At 40.4% G+C, this 12,192-nt stretch overlaps 1 long non-coding RNA gene across 2 annotated transcripts in view; it reads right to left on the bottom strand.

Annotated features, from left to right (window-relative positions):
- The window catches only part of LOC127556955 (uncharacterized), a 48,611-nt gene extending 38,849 nt beyond the window's left edge, over window positions 1–9,762 (bottom strand). The window contains exons 1-2 of one of the 2 annotated variants that reach the window (XR_007952581.1): window positions 9,306–9,762; window positions 8,626–8,875 (exon numbers count right to left, since the gene is read on the bottom strand). This is a non-coding gene — a long non-coding RNA (uncharacterized LOC127556955). The remainder of the gene's footprint in view (window positions 1–8,625; window positions 8,876–9,305) is intronic. The other variant, XR_007952584.1, reaches the window with a different exon arrangement.
- Between the last annotated feature and the right edge of the window lie 2,430 nt (window positions 9,763–12,192).

Genomic DNA, 12,192 nt, shown 5'->3' with positions numbered 1-12,192 from the left:
AAAAAAAACTATGTCCAAAGAAAAAAATGATAGAGTCTAAATACAGATCAAAAGCATACTTTTAAATTTTTTCTTTATTTTTTAATTTTATCACTAGCACTACCATTCCTGCTCTAACCTTTATCTTTCCAATAACTTTTTGGAAATTAAGGATGCTACCCACTAGAAACAACAAATCAATAACACACCATAAATTTCAAATCAATTTGATCACTTGAAACAATTAACTCTCCTCATACTGAGTCAGTGTTTGTCTTTGTCTATTTCTGTTTCTTTCTGGGTCTCTCTGTTTCTGTCTCTCACTTCTTTAATCTCTTCCTTTCTCTATTAAATAGTTGTCAAAATAATATTAGTATGAGTATTAATTGTAATACTAATTACAATTAGTATTGTTGTCTTTTACTCAAGTTTCCTCTGAAGACAATTTTTCTGGCCTATGTATACAGAAGATTAAATGCAGGACCTATTTCTATCAAGCAAAGAATGCATGATAGAATCAAGAAGTTTGACATCTGTTCAAATCCTAAACTCACTTATTGGTCCAGTAACAGTCTGAGCCTGATGTCCACTACCCATGATACTAGAGGAAGAGAGATAACATTAGGCTCAGGACAGAATGGAAACAAAGTCACTGATGCTTTCTTTACTATTTAGATGCAATCTTAGCACTCTTACAAGGCCAATCTTAGGACAAAGACAACGAAGAATAGAAAATTAATTAATACAATTTCCACTTCTTTATTACTATTTTATTTCATTATGTAGTTGTGTGTAAATATATAAGATAAATATTGACCTGTAAAATAGCATGTTTATATAAAATGATACCATAGTCCCCAGATCTTTTTCAATGAGTTTGGAAGGAAGAAAGGCTCTCTCCTAATAAAATTGAATTCTCACTTTGGAGAATTATTTTTCTTTTTTTTTCCAAAAAGGTACAGAAATTCCTACAATATAAGGGAAACTTCAGTCATTTCTCAAAAACAACAACTTTTCTATTGCTCTGGAGGTACAAATTAAGAATTTGAGAGCTGATGTAGGAATTTATTGAATTGCTAGGGATGTTAAAAGGTTTTTTTGGTTTTTGATTTTGTTTTTTTAAACTTACTTTAACTTAACTTTAACTTGATGTTAAAAGGTTTTTTGGGGGTTTTGATTTTGTTTTTTTAAACTTACTTTACTTTAACTTAACTTTAACTTAATTTTAAGGACTTTGGAGACTAGAACTTTCTTTAGAAGCAATGGTTGAGGAAACAGGAGTACAGCTCCAGTCTCATGTTTTCTCATATTTCCTTAGGTTCCTCCCCTGGAAGATAGTAGCAGATCAAGCTGGAGGCAGGCTCAATGGTCTAAGTTCACTCTAACTCCCAGCATTTCAGGCCACATACCAACAGACCAGACCCCAGCAAACTGGGAACAATCACGAGGAAGTGACTGAATTAATAGTCACAGTAGATGCTTTCAGAACTCTCAGGATACAGAGAGTAAAAGGGTCAAACACCTGGTCAGAAGGAGATCCTGGCACTGGATGCTGCAATTTGTTGTTTTCCCCACATTTGGATCTGGGTTACAGTCCTGGTGAGCAGTTCCAGGACCAGCAGGAGCTCTGGCACAGCAGAGGTTATGACCACAATGAAGTAAAGAAAGCTCTTCATGGCTCAAGGACAGAAAAGGGTTCTTATACTTATTCAGAGATCAGAACCATTCTTGAGAGCAATAGGGAACCCTTTCTTAAGGGCTATAAAACTATGCATCCCCTTTGTCTAGCAATACCACTACTAGATCTGTATCACCGAAGAATTTTTTTTTTTTAAAGAAAAGAAAAAAGACATATGTACAAAAAATTTATAGCAGTTCTTCTGGTGTCAATGACTTGAAAATTGAGGGGATGCCCTTCATTTGAGGAATGCTCAACAAGTTGTAGTATATGATTTTGATGGAATATTATTTATGCTATAAGAAATGACAAGGAAGATGCTATCAGAAAAGCCTGGAAAGATTTACATGGACTGATTCAAAGAGAAATGTGTAGAACCAGGAAGACATTGTCCATGGTAACAACAACACTGTAAGATGAACAGCTGTGAATGACTTACCTATTCTTAGCAATACAATGAACCAAGACAACTCTGAAGAAATGATGATGAAAAAAAACTATGTCCAAAGAAAAAAATGATAGAGTCTAAATACAGATCAAAAGCATACTTTTAAATTTTTTCTTTATTTTTAAATTTTAATTTCATGTTTTCTTTTACAACATGACTAATAAGGAAATATGTTTTGTATAACTACATATATATATATAACATATTAAATTATTTGCCTTCTCAATGAGGGAGGTAGAAAGAAAACGAAAGAATTTAGAATTCATTTTTTTAAAAAAGAATGTTGAAATTTGTTTTTATGTGTAATTGGAGAAAATAAAATGTTACTTTTATAATTTAAATGGGGGAATGTGACTATAGAAAGTATACTGACAATATTGACATATTTATCAACAACTCTATTATCAGTAGTATAGAAAAAGTTGGAGTCTTTGCTCTATTCTACTAAAATTCACACTACATATTCTAAAATTTAAGTAAATACCACTATATACTACAATATCAATGAGTAATATATATTTCTTATTATTAGAAAGATCTCTGTTATTGTAATAAGGAGTACATCATTTATTTTAACACTACAGTAAATGCTGGATATACAAAGATAAAGAGTATAGTCCCTGATCTAAATGAGCTTTAAATTTATGAGAGGAGACAACATGAATATAAGTAATTAAAAACAAAATAAATACAGGGAATGTGGGAGGAGTGAAAACACTAGAAGTTGGGGGAATCAGAAGAGTCCTTACACAGGTGATGACTCAAGAAAGCTTTCAAGGAAATCAGAGATTCCTTGAAGTACAGATGATTAAAAACTACATTACAGATTTGAGTGTGAGAAGGCAAAGAATCAACCTAGTTGAGTGTTTGCAGGCAGGAAGAGCCACAAAATAGAAAGGATTCAAAAGTTAAAGGGGTTAAGAAAGATGTGACAAAAGACTATTCTTCCTATTTGCCAATAAGAATCTCTTAAAAACTTAGAGAGAATAGTTTCTGTTGACTAATAAGGTCAAAGCCAGAGCTTAACTAAGAAGAAAGGGAGAGGAGAGGAAGCAATGGTCCCTATTATTGAAAAATTTCTTAAGGAGTTTAGCCATAAAAAGAAGGAAATATATGCGATGGCAAGAAATATTCATAAGCCACTAATTGGTTGTGTGAACAAGTTGTTTATTTTCTCTATCTGTTGCTGGTATAAGGCTAAAATCCAACCCTTTAATACTGATAATTTATCAGGCAAGAATAGATCTTGAGCCACTAAGTGTGAATTCCCAAATACATCTACTTCATTCTTTGACTGGAAAAGAAATTTGAAACCTTTGGAGTCTTAGGAAGATTTATGATATTCTCTCTTCCATCAGCATCTTAGAAGTGTCCACCCAGCAGGTGATAGTAATGTTATATTAGTAACTAAGAAGAGATTGGTCAAAAAAATGCTTAATGTAAAAAAAAAAAAAAAAAAAAAAAAAACCACAACAACTTTGCACCTTGAGGATGCAAACAAAAGAACTTCCAAGAATGTTGAGTTATCTCTTTACCACATATACTCTCTATGGTTGAGGCGACAGTGCCCAGGAATCTGAATAAAGTAACAGGAAAGTACAACACAAACTTCTGGCAGAATGTTTTAGAACCATTATCGCACTGTGCCATCTTGGCATATATTAATAATATAAATATTAATGAAGTCCAGCAAATATCAACTGAAAATCATGGTGGCAAAGGGGGGAAGGGGAGCATATTGATGAGGACTCATGAAGTACAGCATTTCTTTCTAGCAGCAGCAGCCAAGGCCAAAGCCAGGCCACAGAATGGGAGATCTGAATCTCCTGAAGACTCACCGACTTTCCACTGCAGAGGATGAGGCAGAAGGGGAGTGTGCCAGGCTTGCCTCTCAATGACTGTCTCTTAGTTGTACATCAGCTCTAGCTTTCTTGGGGACAGGCTTGGTTGGTATCTAAGTGGAAGATCCAGCCATTCTGAGAGCAATTTGGAACTATGCTCAAAAAGTTATCAAACTGTGCAGACCCTTTGATCCAGCAGTGTTTCTACTGGGCTTAGACCCCAAAGAGATACTGAAGAAGGGAAAGGGACCTGTATGTGCCAAAATGTTTGTGGCAGTCCTGTTTGTAGGGGCTAGAAGCTGGAAAATGAATGGATGCCCATCCATTGGAGAATGGTTGGGTAAATTGTGGTATATGAACGTTATGGAATATTATTGTTCTGTAAGGAATGACCAGCAGGATGAATACAGAGAGGTTTGGAGAGACTTACATGAACTGATGCTAAGTGAAATGAGCAGAACCAGGAGATCATTATATACTTCAATGACGATACTGTTTGAGGATGTATTCTGATGGAAGTGGATCTCTTCGATAAAGATCTAACTCAGCTTCAATTGATCAAGGATGGACAGAAGCAGCTACACCCAAAGAAAGAACAGTGGGAAATGAATGTAAACTATTTGCATTTTTGTTTTTCTTCCCGGGTTATTTATACCTTCTGAATCCAATTCTCCTGTGCAACAAGAGAACTGTTTGGTTCTACACATATATTGTATCTAGGATATACTGTAACCTATTTAACAAGTATGGGACTGCTTGCCATCTGGCAAGCATCTGGGGGAGGGGCTGGAGGGAGAGAGGGGGAAAATCAGAACAGAAGTGAGTGCAAGGGATAATGTTGTAAAAAATTACCCTGGCATGGGTTCTGTCAATAAAAAGCTATATATTAAAAAAAAATATCTAAGTGGAAGAATCTCTTCTTCCTAGGCCTGAAGAGAAGGCCAAAGCATGTACCTAAGTGTGAAAGCAGGTAGATACAAAGAAAACTGTGATCAAGACAATACAGAGAAAGTTATAGCATCACTCACTAAAAGTCTATTTATCCATAGAAAGATAGGTGTTCCGATGGTAATCTCATTAAAAAGCAACTTCAGTGCCTGCCTGAACTCCAAAATTTAGCCCAGGAGCCCTGGGCTAGCTCGCTGTTTATTAAACCAAATTGCACATCTGAAGATATTTATAATCACTATTGGATGAGCTCTAAATCTCAGAGAAAAACAGAGAGAGAGTACAAAATAGCATTTTCCAACACTTAAGACCTAATTCCAGAACTCTGAGGAAATATAATCGCCAGGGCCTGGGACATTGCTAATCAGCCTGAGTGATGATTAAAAGTTACTCTAAAGCATTTCTTTCATTTGAATGAATGAGCCCCAGCTTGCTCTTATATAAAAAAGTACAAGTGAGACTCGATGATTGTTAAGATTTTCAGGTATATAATTTCACATATAATATCTTCATTGTAGTCATCTAGAGAGCATTCTGCTAGTGGAGGGACAACTGAAGATCTGAAGCTATGTGATGTGACAAAAAGGAGACTAGGAAGGAGAATTCTAGAGTTAAACTGTTTGATATTGGGGAAATTTTCTCCTCTCTAAATATCATATCATCTACAAAAAGAGAGCAAGGAACATAGAATTAAATGAGTTGATGGATACAAAATACTTTGTAAACACAAAGGGCCACATGAACATAAGCTATTATGAAGCAGATAAAAAAGACAAGTAAAGGCAAATAAATTTCAAACAATACCAGCCCTAATTTTTTGACCAAAATCATGGTATTCAGTTGTGTTAATGCGGGCCTCAGTTGTAAGTAATTTTACCTCATTTGCTATCATAGACACAGACAACACAACTGACAATGGAGCACATGATCTTATATTTTTTCCACACAGTATTTATGGGTTTGTTCTAAGATCTCTACTATTAGTACTCTAACTGGATTTTCTAATTCTTTAAAAAATAAGTTTGTCTAGTCAAACCATGCGACAGTGTCAGTTCATTCACTTAACAGTTTATCCAAGGCAATCCTGTATACCCAACACTCTGATGTTTCCTTTGTATAAAATGCTAGAGGGCGATCCTTGATTAGATTCCAGCAGGATATGGACACCTAAAGTCATCGATACCATAAAGCAGATAACACACAAAAAAATGAGCTGTCTGCCATTATAAAAGCATTGAGAATAGACAAACCTATCCATATTATTTCAGACAGCCACTAGGCAATTGGGGTGGTCCAGAGAATAGAGACAGCATATATAAAAGCTCAAACAGGACCTAGCTTCTCATTGTTTCAGGAGGGACAAGAGGTGACTTTAATGAGAGCCCATCCTTTTTACATTCTGCATATCTGTCCTCATATGGATGCTTACACAAAGTATCCTCCTTTGTCCTCTAGAACAAGCATCAAAAGTCCATGAGCATTTGCATCTGTCTGCCAGGTTTCTCCAGAGATTGTATCCCGGCAAGAAGCATCAAGCAGAGTAAAACGATCTGTAGCTTGTGTACCCTATTCTTAAAGACCTGGGCGGGGGGGGGGATGAGGAATAACCCCAGAGGTGACAGGGCAAATGATATATGATAGATAGATGTTACACATATGGGGAAAACACGCATTCATGTTACAGCTGACACACGTCCGGGCTTTGTAGTTGCAGCCACTCAACAAAGGGAAGCTGCTTCATGGGATCAATCACTCATTTCATTGTTTTGCCTCTATCTATCCCACAGATCATCAAGGCTGATAATGGGCCCTCATGAACCTCAAAAATATTAAAAGAGTTCTAACAGGAATTCTCCATACCTTATATTTTTGGAATCCCTTACAATCCCACAGGACAGGCCACTGTAGAAAGGACTGATTAGACCCTGAAGAGATTCATCAAAAATCAGAAAGAGGGAGGGGGTTACTCAGAAAGACAGAAATAAAGCAGTGCATGAAATAAATTATTTAAAATTTGATTGCATTGACTTCAGCCTGGCTTTGAAATATTCTCTGGTAAAAAGAGACAGAGAATCATCAAAAGATAACACTACATCTTCCTTAAGAAGGCCCCTAAGAATGAGACCATGGTAATGAAAAAGGGTCCTGTAGCCCGGGCCTCTATAGGGTTCTAAAATTTGGGGACCAGGATATGCTTGTATCTCCACAGGAGAAAACCTTCAGCAGTGGATTCCTACCACACATCTCAAAGTTGGCCATACACTAGAAGAGGAAAAAAGTAAGATGAGGCGACTATCAAAAAGGAGAAGATGGGGCCCCAAGACAGTTAACAAGATGTAGCCTATATTTATGGGTTTGAGTTATATAGAGGGGAGGCAAACAGCAGAATGAGAAAGGTGGGCTATCATGGTAGACCCACCATAGCCTGGGATTGTCTCATGAGGGGAACGCATACAGGATGTAATGCTAACAGGTAATGTGTCCCCGATAATCGGGGATGCTTCTCATCTTGGGAAATACAGTGGAACCATGGCAAAGGTAAAGTAAAACTCTGCTGGACTTGCAAATGGGCTTCCTTTGTGCTGGTCGCAAAAGGTCCTTTTTGTAAAGGGGTCCTCAGTTTGGCCCCTCAGATCTTCATGCTGTGCTCATACTCGTTCCTGTTTTATGATTGCAGATTGGACATTGCAATTGTGGCATGAGGCTAAAGCTAAAGACTTATGACAGTCTCCCAGCACCTGTTTGGGGACCTTACAAAGGCAGTGCCTGAGAAGGTTGATGGAAAGCACAAGCCTCCCTGGAACACCCTCTTGTCACTCAAGAATTGGGCCGGCAGGTTGTCACATAGAGAAACCTTGTGGGCCCTGGTTCTCGGGCAAAAGGCATGAGAATTTGCTACCAGTTCTATACAAAAACCCATCTGGGAGGGAAATATGCATTCCTGAGGGAGATTTTGTTACCAAAAACATTCGATTTTTACGTTACTTGTTGGAATTGTACAGCCAGCGATGGTGTCATGATTTATACATAGAGTGATATTAAAGGGGCAGCTACTTGGTGTAGTAGATAGACCACCCCTAATCCTAACCCTATTTTGCTATAATAATGAGTCTATTTTGCTATAATTGCTATAATAACCTAGTATTTAACAAAGCCCTAAACCCCAGCTTTTAGGACAAAAACTCACCATTTGACAAAAACTTTTACGGCAGAAACTAGGTGCTGACCCACAGCTAACACCCTATACTGTCATGGGGTCATGATTTATACATAGAGTGATATTAAAGGGGCAGCTACTTGGTGTAGTAGATAGACCACCCCTAACCCTAACCCTATTTTGCTATAATTGCTGTAATAACCTAGTATTTAACAAAGCCCTAAACCCCAGCTTTTAGGACAAAAACTCACCATTTGACAAAAACCGCTGGGAAAATTGGACACTAGGATGGCAGAAACTAGGTGCTGACCCACAGCTAACACCCTATACTGTCATGGGGTCATGATTTATACACAGAGTGATGTTATAGGGGCAGCTACTTGGTGTAGCAGGTGGAGCACCCCTAACCCTAACCTAAATTCGCACTTTAGTCATGAGGAGCTAAGTTCAAATTTGGCCTCAGACACTTCACATTTCCTGGGTGTGTGACCCTGGGTAAGTCACTTAGCCCCAATTGCCTCGGGGGGAAAAAGAGTGAGATTAAAGGAAATTAGATGAACAAATGATCGTTTACCTCTCAGATCTTTGCAGACCGGGAAGCCCGTGGGAGGACTAGATGTAAATGCACAGAAGGGCCCAGTTCCATTGGGAGGTATTGGGAGATTCCTGGACACTGATTACAAAGCTCCTCCCTGGTTGCCTGAGGAAGGCGGCCATAATTGTGAGGGTTGGTGTTCAGTTAACAGCTCACGGCCTCGGATAAGCAATGCCCAGGAGAAATACAAAAACGCCATTTTACTGTCTATAATCTCATTAAACCGAGCCTGAAATCAGAACCAGAAAAAGAGGTTGGGGAGTTTGCAGCTGAGCACAAACAGGCCCATCTCTCAGCAGCAGATGTCCCTCTCCTGGGCCAGAGGGGGACAATCCTGAATGGCCTCCCCTTCGCCCAGCCCTGCTCCTGTGTCTGCCCCCATTTACAGCCTCTCAAAGGCTCCCCTGACCCAAAGCCCAAAATGGGAGAAGAAATGAGGAAAGGGGAACCTGAAATCCAACACAGAGACAATGGCCACATCTAGCGGGCAAGAAGCAAAAGGCAGCCCAGTGCACTCCATCTTCCCTTCCCAAGGCTGTGCTACAGCCAGAGACCGAGGAGACGGGGGAGGGGAGGAGGCTGTCCCGTTACGGAGGAGGAGGAGACCCTGTTACCCGCGCAGAGAAGAGGCAGGCAGGACGGCCCCGGCGGCCACTTACTCGGATCACAGAAATTGGCTTTAGGAGGAGAAAGCAGGGGCCTGAGGGGGACGGCCGACAATCCCACCTCCGCCTGCTGGGAACCTGTCCCAGTGACTTCCCGGGGTTTCTCTCAAAAGGTGGGTCACTAACGTCAGTCAGATAATCGTTCCCAGAGTCAGAACCCAAACGGTGGCGGGGATGCTCCCGAGGGATTTCATCTCCAGAGCAAGTTTCACGAAGCAGAATTTTTACCTCCTAAACTCTCTGTCCCCCGGACCTGCAGAGCCCGGCCCGCATCCGATGCCGGCTTGTCAGGCCGAAACCCTGCTCCGGGGGCTTCAGAAAGCTCCGGGTCACATTTCCTGTCACTCTGCTCCCCAAGGAGACCCTGCCGCCCTTCTTACATGCTGGGGAAGGGACAGGTTTCTGAGAACTTGGGGTTAGCCGGAAACCGAACAAACTTCCTGCAAGTTCCTGGCCTGGCTCAGCAGTAGAACCTCGGACACAGCGTCCCCAGTGACGGAGCCTTAAACAGCCAGGGACGTGGAAGAGAAAGGCAAACACTCAGTTATTAGCACCGTATAACCATCAGCTATTTCGTTAAATAACAGAAGCAAGTACAGTGAAAGGAAGTTCATTTAACCATCAAGGGAGACAGAGAAGCTTGGGGGGTGAGCTCCAGTGAGAGGGTTTGTTTTCTCACAAACCCAGTGGGGGAAGGGGGGACTAAGTCTTTACCTTCCCAAGCCAATACAAATGACTGGTGGGCAGTTTTCTGTCCCAAATTTCAGATTAACCACCAAAAATCCCAATCAAAGAGCTATAGAAACCTAAAGGGGAGAGCCTGGAACTCTACAGCCAGAACCAAGCTTTTTCCAAACCAGGGGAATGGACCCTAGAACAGGGGCTTAGTCCACTTCCCCTGCCCGTACAAACCTAATTTAGAATCCCTGAGACAAGTAGGGAAAAAGCCCTGGTAGAGATTCCTTTAGCTCTCTGGCCCAAATGTTATGCCACAGTTTTCTTCTACCACATTTCTTCTAAAAGCTATTAGCATCTTATCTCTAGAGCTTTTTATTGCCCAGGCCAGGCTAAGCTTGAATTTTATTGCTCTTTACTCTAGTAGGCTTTTCCTAAAAAAAATTTTAAATCACAAGCAAATTTTCCTTAATCATTGTTCTTAAAACTTAACAAAGCTTTTAAATCAGCAAAAACAGACTAGGGGCTTTTTCCAGGATTCCCCACCCTCAGAGAGAAGTTTGTTTCCTTTTTCCCTTCCAGAATCCAAAGGGGCTTCTGTGAACTTCCAAGGAAGCCCTTTTAGTGCTTTTCTCTGCCTTCACAGAGAATGCCTAGATATTCCATTCAAACTTCTTTCCTTTAAAATGTTAGCACACTGCTCTTCTCTCTATATATATATTATAACTTTCCGAACTTTCAAATCCCTTTCAATTTATTTTTTTTTCCTTTTTTTCTTTTTTTTTTTTCCTCAAGGAACAGACCCAGGTCCTGATCCCCCCTCAGGCCTAGGTGGAGACTGAGAGATCTCTAATCTCTAATCCAGTTCTCAGTTTCTATTATCTCAGGCGGGACCTCAGTCTGAGATCCAAGGTGCGATAAAAGCCCTGAGACCGTCCCTCTGTAGAGACCTTGCACAGTCCTACCTTGCCCTGTCCTGTCAGGAACCCCAGTCATGTCCAGGTTTCCTTCTCCCAATAAAATCTATTCATGGGCCTCCTCATGGCTGCTGCCTTCATTTGAGTCAGTCTGCCAAATCCCGCTGCTCTGTGTGGCTTTCCACTTCTCCTTCTCCCATAGCACGCTATCTCTCCTAACTCCACCATGCTTCCCCTTCTCCGCATGGCTGACTAGCTTTCAGGGTGCTAAGTCCCTTTCAGGATTAAGCCTGCAAGCTAAGGGCATGCCCCAGCCTCATGGGGGGTTTTCTTTCTCTTGGCAAAGGGCAAGTTCCACTCAGGAACTTGCCCTTTCCCTCATTAATTATTAAAACCGCTTTCTATGCTCTCCCACTCCATTTCATACTGTATCCCTCCATTTTGTCTGCAACCTCTTCCCTAAAGAAATCCACCCCTTGGCAAAGACAATGACCACCATGACCTCTTCACATGGCTGAACCTCCGCCTTTGGGGTCTGTCATCATCTGGTTTCTACATCACCCACATCATTTGGGTACTTTAACCTCATTGAGTGCCCACCCAACATCTCACTCTGCTCTCTGGGCCCAATATCCTGTTCCTTTCTGTGCCAACATCATAACCCACATCAATACTACTTAACAATTCTAGGTTTCAATATTGCAACAATAGCCCCAAATAACGTAATCAGCAACCTCACAATTTTCCTGAGTGATAGAACATAATCTATCATAAAAATGGGCAAGAACCTCAGGTGATTTACAGCTGGGTATCCATTTTTTTTTTCCTGGGGCAATTGGGGCTAATTGACTTGACTAAGTTCACAGGGCTAGAAAGTGTTGTGTCTGAGTGCAGATTTGAACTCAGGACCTCCTCTCTTCAGGGCTGGTGTTCTGGTCACTGTGCCACCTAGCTGCCCCAGAGCTTACATTTTTGGGGGGGTAAGATGTCCTTTGTTATTCTTTGGTGGTCTTGTGAGTTTCAATTTTTTAATTTAAGTTTTATTTCTTCAACTAAATTTTCATAATTGTGGGGGGGAAATGGCCATTTATTTCTCACAGTAAGTCTATGTTTCCCACCTAAGGACTACTTTAATTGAATGCCAGAAATTCGGGGATGTTGTTTAATCATTTTCATTTTCCTTTGCAAACTTATCATTTCTGAGATCCTGGAATCTTTGTTCTCTGACTCTGTCATTATTTCACGTCACTGCTAAACCTCCATTTAGGGTTGAATCTTTTGTTGGCCGT

This window comes from Antechinus flavipes, chromosome 3 (assembly GCF_016432865.1).
Source record: "Antechinus flavipes isolate AdamAnt ecotype Samford, QLD, Australia chromosome 3, AdamAnt_v2, whole genome shotgun sequence".
In the NCBI taxonomy this organism is placed as follows: Eukaryota; Metazoa; Chordata; class Mammalia; order Dasyuromorphia; family Dasyuridae; genus Antechinus; species Antechinus flavipes.
The sequence above is the reverse complement of the archived record's forward strand: the minus strand, read 5'-3'. Positions and strand labels throughout refer to the sequence as shown.